Genomic DNA, 7,081 nt, shown 5'->3' with positions numbered 1-7,081 from the left:
GGTGAAGCTAAAGTTGAAAAATCTCCTGAAGAAATAGCGAAAGAATCTGAAAGAATACTTGAGATGTTGAAAAAAACTAACCCTGAAGATCTTGATAGAATATTGAAAGTTGCAGAAGGCTTATTGGAGGACAAACCTAAAAAGAAGAAAAAGAAGAAAATGAAAGATAGTGATTATACCGAGATCCTTGGTCATTTATTGCCCCTAGCTGTAAACGCTCTCGGAAACGAGGACATTCTAAAAACTGCTGCAAATTTTTTAGGTCACTCTACTGATAAAGACATGAACCCGCTTAACTCTGTTTTGGAGTTAGCTGCGCAATTTGTTCCTAATAATGAAGGTTTTAATTTGTCAAATATGATGGAATTAGCATCAAATTTTATCAGTGATACAGGAGTGATTTCCAGTCCGAAAAATGGCGAAAGTGAAAGCACTTACTCACTGTTTGTTCATTTAATTGCACATTACCTCGGTTTCGATCCTAAGGTAGCTTTAGGTGTTCAAGACGTGATGTTAGAACTTGTGAAAGCTAAAGATTGGAGAGATTTTAACTACATATTGAAAGTGAATATCGGCCTTAGTTTAGAAGAGGCTTTTAGTCTTTTGGAAAATGAGGAAATTAAACATCGGATTATGGAAACATATACACCTATTATTGTTGACTATTTATATGAGTTCTTTCACCCGACAAATTTGGAGTCCAATTTAAAGTATATAAACTCCTTTACAACTTCTAAAGGCTACGGAGCTATCGACCCAAGTGATTTTAAGAAAACCCTTTCAAAAGTGGTTGACACAATAATGAAAGAGCATCTTAAAATTGACATGAATTCCTTGTTTTATTTGGATAGACTAGAAAACAATATTAAAACCATGTTAAGACTTGGACACGATGAGGATTTGAACCTTGCCAATATTGACAAAGTTGAGCTAATGAATAAAATTGGGGAAATTCAGAAAGAAGAATTGCTAGATCCCATTGGAGAAGCCTACCGCCTCTATAAAAAGGCTTCCGAGCATCCAGAATGTTTAAAAGTGCTTCTGTGTTTTATAAATCATCCGAATAATGTAGCAACTAATATTGAATTTAAAGGAACAATGACAAGGTTCTTTAGGTAAAAAATCTGTTAATTTGTACTATAATAGCCATTAGGGAGTAGTAAACACCGATGACCTTTTTTAAACCTTGTCAAGAGGTGCATGCGCATGAATTAGGTTCTATGGTGGGCTGTTAATGTTAAAAATACAAATTGATTAATTAAATATTCTATCACACCAGTAACCAAGGAAATGGGAGTGGGGTATTTCGACCCCTTCCCCCTGTTGCTGGCAAAAAAGCTACTTGTCAGTATATTTTACTCTTCTTTAGTTATTTTCTACACATTGTACTTATTAATATGTCGAGTCTTTTTACCCCAGCCTCCATTACTCAATCAGATTGATGTGTATACTCGAAACTTTTCCCTCCTTGTGGCCGGTCCTAGGTGCGTATGTTTTGGCTGAAGCTTTATAATTATAACAAAACTACTGAAAAATAAATGATGAAAATTATTCTTTATCTTTCATATTTCAAATGTGCCATGAAATAAATTTCAGTGCGTCACAGTTTTAGACCACTATTTTCATTTTTCAGTCATGGGGAGGGGGAGGGGGGCTTTTGACTAACCTCGTAAAGTGGGAAATAATTTGTGGTGTAATGCGTGCTGGTGTTTTTTCTCTCTTTTTTTGTATAGTCTTCCTAAATGAGTTTGACATGTAGCTAATCAGTTACGAAATGGAGCTATTTTATTTCTTGCGTTTAAAAAATCCTTTGAATAATTCACTATAGCTTATGTTAATCTGATTTTTCAGGTGCCAAGTTTCAATTCATTTCAGTATTCCCTATATATAAAACTGTAAAGCCAGAACTTTATATCTAAAACTGTAATATGCTATAAATCAAGAGTTGCAATTGTTTACCATGTAGCAAGATATCCTGTAAGCAGAATCTAATGTACATAGAGGTCTGGGTAGTATTTTGCATTTGATTGTGAATACTCCTGGAAAATATAACGCAACATATGATTAAGTTACTTTAAGTAAATAGGCTACCAAAATACTCTTCAATTAAGTCGTAATTTTTACATTGATGCTAGTTCTTGTTTACTAAGTGTCTAAATTAACAAAAACATAAGTCGGTAAGCTAAACCTTAACTGCTTCTTTTTACCTTTTTGACCGGTTTTTTTTTCCGCTTTATGATTTATAAATATTGCTCTTGATTCTTCCAATTTGTTTTATGCTTCCAAACCTTAAAACTCAAGTTTGCTGCAGCCGCAGCGTCCTCCCACTTTGGTCGGGTGTGGATACTAAGGCTACGCAAGTCTGCCTGATAGCTCCGCCATGGTGCGTTTTGGGACCCCCCCCCCCTTTGACAGGTGCCTGGTGGATGCTTGTGAAGGGCAGGACTCGGAAGCCTTTGGTCATTTCTGTACTGTGTAGTACAAGTACGTACCAAGTCATTTCTGTACTTCATTGATATCTGCACTATAAGTACAACCGCCGAGTTTTTTTTTGGAATTTTTTTATTTTATTTGAGGCAAAGTAAGTAAATTATAAAAGAAGTACGAATTAATCTGTGCAAATTAATAATAAAACTAGTAACCTAAATCGTAGCTTTGAAATCTTGACCAAAGTTCCTCTGCGAAAAAAAAATTGTTGATGCAGTTTATTACAGGTAGATAGTATTCTGCCTGTCATGGTAAAACCCATAAAGCTCCAAAATTTATTTGTTCCCCTCAGTTTTGATCCATAATCACGATTAGAAAGACATAAAATATGAAGCATGAGTTGCTAGTATTCTAATGACATTGTTAATCATAGATTGGATAATTTGTTGTATTTTTTCGCATAATTTTCATCTAACGGCATTTACGCTAATTTATATTTATACGTGACGTGTTTAGATGTCGATTTACATCGTTTCATCAACTAACATTACCATAAACAGAAATGTTTTTTTAAATTTTTACTGTTGTGTCATAAATTATGATACCTGTCGTTATTCTGAAATTTGAAGAAAAAATTTAGGAAATTGAAAACCTAATCCCAAAGATTGTGGATACAAAATTTTCGACCAGCAAAAAAGAAAATCAAATGGTGAAATTTCCCATTAACCACGAAACTAATAACAGATAGTTCCTTCTTTTCAACACTAGCTGGATATATGGTAAAGAATTTGTGTTTAATCTCAATTTTCTGTTTTTTCCTTGTTCTTAGCCTTTGCTTTATTCTCCTTTTATTTCATTTTCAAATGAAATAATTTTCATAATGTTAGTTCCCTAGCTGAAAATATTCCTTTTACAGCTCTATTGTGGCATGGTTGTTATCATCATCAAAGAAAGGCAACACATTTGCAGAAATGTATCATGCTATAGCAGACGGTGACATTGGCATTGACTGCGAGGTAAGTTTTTTTATAGCTTTAAGATTTTAACGCCAGATCCCAAAACTACTGTATTTATCCACCAAAGAATATATGCTCACTATCATTTTAAAGGAACAAAAATCGTAGCAAAAATGGAATATAACAAGATTAACATACGTGTCGCAAACTCTAAATATTGACCCAAGCAAACAAAAATGTCTTGATTTACGGAAATAAATAATTTGGTTTGAAATTAGAAAAAAAGAAAAAAAAAGAAAACTTTCCTTCACCCACAAAAATGTTACGCTTGAACGGTAGAAATGAGAGTGGTTTGTGAGATGTTTTAGAACCACTCTTGGACCTTTGTGACAATGTATCCTTCAATGTGTATCCGCATCCTTTGTGACACCGTATCCATCAATGTGAACGTAAAGGTATCACCATGAAGATCATAAGGAAGTGTGAAAGATTTGTTGTGTCTTATGTGCCCCACACCTTTGTTTTTAGTCTTGAAAATTTTTTCAAATTTTTCCACATAACATAAACATTTTTTTGCTCTGGAGAAAGCTTCCTCTTAAAAAATATTCGTATCTTATTTTGATTTTAGTCTTTCTTAATTTTATCATCAATTTTTCTCCTTCATGCTTACGATTTTTCTAAAGTTGAGCTAGACCAAGATGGTATTTCTGGAAGGAGAATATTTTTTTTATTAAGTTAATAGAAGTTTTTTTATTATTTAGTTAATAGAAAAAGACACGGGGAATACAGGGCCATCTGTTGCCATTGCGAGTTTTTAAAACCTTTGGAAAAAGCGTCACAAAGCGCGTCAAACTTCGGCAAAGTTTTCTGAGCCGCCTGGAAAATTCCTAAAAAGGTATTTAACCGCAAAGGGTAAGGTAAAAACAGCGCTTGGATGGGTTCTTGAAGATGGACCCAAACATAATTTGTAATCAAAGGGTCAAGCAAAACTTTCAATGTACTTCTGGGCTTTTCAAAGGGTTTGTAATTTGAAATGAGATTTAAGTTATGAGTTCCTGAAGTTAAGTCCAAACTAAATCACAGTTCGTGGTAACGAACTGTAGTAAGGAGCGACCCGGCTCAATAGTAGCCAAAACTCTAAGAAATGGAATTTTTATATCAATAGCTACATCAAAAGAATCAAATTTTAATGCTAATTTTAAATATATAAGTTTAATCAAGTTTAGTCTTACCCATCAAAAGTTACGAGCCTAAGAAAATTTGCCTTATTTTAGAAAATAGGGAAAAACAACCCCTAAAAGTCATATAATCTTAACAAAAGTCACACTATCAGATTCAGCGGATTAGAGAACCCTATTGTAGAAGTTACAAGCTCCTATCTACAAAAATGTGGAATTTTGTATTTTTCGCCAGAAGGCAGATCACGGATGCGTGTTTATTTGTTTGTTTGTTTGTTTTTTTCCCAGGGGTGATCGTATCGACCTAGTGGTCCTAGAATCTTGCGAGAGGGCTCATTCTAACGGAAATGATAAGTTCTAGTGCCCTTTTTAAGTGACGAAAAAAATTGGAGGGCACCTAGGCCCCCTCCAACGCTAATTATTTTCCCAAAGTCACCAGATCAAAATTCTGAGATAGCCATTTTATTCAACGTAGTCAAAAAACCTTATAACTATGTCTTTGGGGACGATTTACTCCCCCACAGTCCCTGTGGGAGGGGCCACAAGTTACAAACTTTGACACATGCTTACAAATAGTAATGGTTATTTGGAAGTGTACACACGTTTTCAGGGGGATTTTTAGGTTGGGGGATGGAGCTGAGAAGAGGGGGATATGTTGGGGGAACTTTCCTTGGAGGAATTTATCATGGGGAAGAAAATTTTCATGAAGGGAGCGTAGGATTATCTAGCATTATTCAAATAAATACAATGCAAAAATAAATATGAAAAAGTTTTTTCAACTGAAAGTAAGAAGAAGCATTAAAATTTAAAACGAACAGAAATTATTACGCATATGATGGGCTCACATCCTCCTAATACCTCGCTCTTTTTAAAGCTAAAATATTTTTACTAATTTCAGCTATTTATTCTACGGCTTTTGGGATTCAGGGGTCATTCTTAAGAAATTGGAACAAAATTGAAGCTTAAGTGTAAAGAGCGAGGTTCGGACGAGGGGGTGAACCTCTTCGTATACGTAATAAAAACATGAGAATACAGAAGTTCGTTACGTAAGCTAATTTGTAAGTTACGTATATCTTTTACTAATAAAAACATTCGTAAAAAAATTGAAAGTTCTTGTTGCCTTTTTGAGTAACCAAAAATGGGAGGGCAACTAGGCCTCCTCCCCTGCTCCTTTTTTTCTCAAAATCATTCGATCAAAACTATGAGAAAGCCATTTAGCAAAAAAAATAAAAAATGCAAATTTAGTTTTAATTATTCATCTGCGGAGAGCCAAAATCAAAAAATGCATTGATTCAAAAACGTTCAGAAATTAAATAAAAAAAAACAAGTTTTTTTTTAACTGAAAGTAAGGAGGGACATTGAAACTTAAAACGTACAGAAATTACTTCGTATATGAAAGGAGATGCTTCCTCATCAACGCCCCGCTCTTTACGCTAAAGTTTTTTACTGTTATAAAAAGTAGAGTTAAGAGAAAGAGTCAAACTTTAGCGTAAAGAGTGGGGCGTTGATGAGGAAGCATCTCCTTTCATATACTAAGTAATTTCTGTTCGTTTTAAGTTTCAATGTCACTCCTTACTTTCCGTTAAAAAAAGTTGTTTTTTTTATATTTAATCTGTATTGCAAAGAGCTAACTCTAAGTTGTAATGGGAATATATAAACATTCAAGTAAGCTTTTGAAAACGTTTGTAATTTAAAATTGATTTTAAAGCACATGTAGATCTTGTGGTTTAGATGGCTAGGGTGATTGGCTGTTAAGCACAAGGTTGGTGGTTCAAGGCCAACTGGAGTCAAGCACATGTATCATATGATCTCTTTGTTTTATAGTGGGATCTGAGACCCCTTAAAAGCACAAGAATGTTATAGCAAAATACAGACCTGTAATTTAAGTGTCGCTGCAAATTAAGCAAATCTGTGTGTTAATGTTGACAGAAAACACTTATTCCTGAAAAACAAATAGAATGCACAATTTTAGCTCAGTCAGACCAATGCATAATCGATAAAAAATTCATTAAGAGATTTCACCATGAGGGACGAAATTAAATGAAAGGCTTAAAAAAAACTTATTCATTCATTGAACTGTTTGCCACTAAATCTATAAAAATAGTTAATATTACTTAAGTATTAGACCTTGAAGTCCCAAACAGATGAGTTAAATTTTACTATACTTGGATTTTCCGTGAATTCTCAATTTTGTGTGAATTTCTGGTTATGTACTTTAGATACAGCAAGAAGACTGAAAAATAGTCCTCTTTTTGTTCTTTGTTTTCAGAGTAAATTATTACCAGTAGTTTACTGTTACTTTGTAAGAACTAGCTCCTTTTCGATATTAGTAGCAAAGAAATTTATCTACGGAAAAAGAAATTTAATTAAATGACAAGTTTAAAATATGCTAGTTTTTGTTCGTGAACTTCTAGGATTTCAAGATTTTCTAGTAATATTCAAAAAGGTCCGAAATTCTTTGCTTGCAGCTCCTATGTCTCTTTTAAAAAGTTAAGAAATTAATTCTGCCATATTATCTTG

The sequence above is a fragment of the Artemia franciscana genome, chromosome 5 (genome assembly GCF_032884065.1).
Source record: "Artemia franciscana chromosome 5, ASM3288406v1, whole genome shotgun sequence".
In the NCBI taxonomy this organism is placed as follows: Eukaryota; Metazoa; Arthropoda; class Branchiopoda; order Anostraca; family Artemiidae; genus Artemia; species Artemia franciscana.
This window is presented reverse-complemented; position numbering follows the sequence as displayed.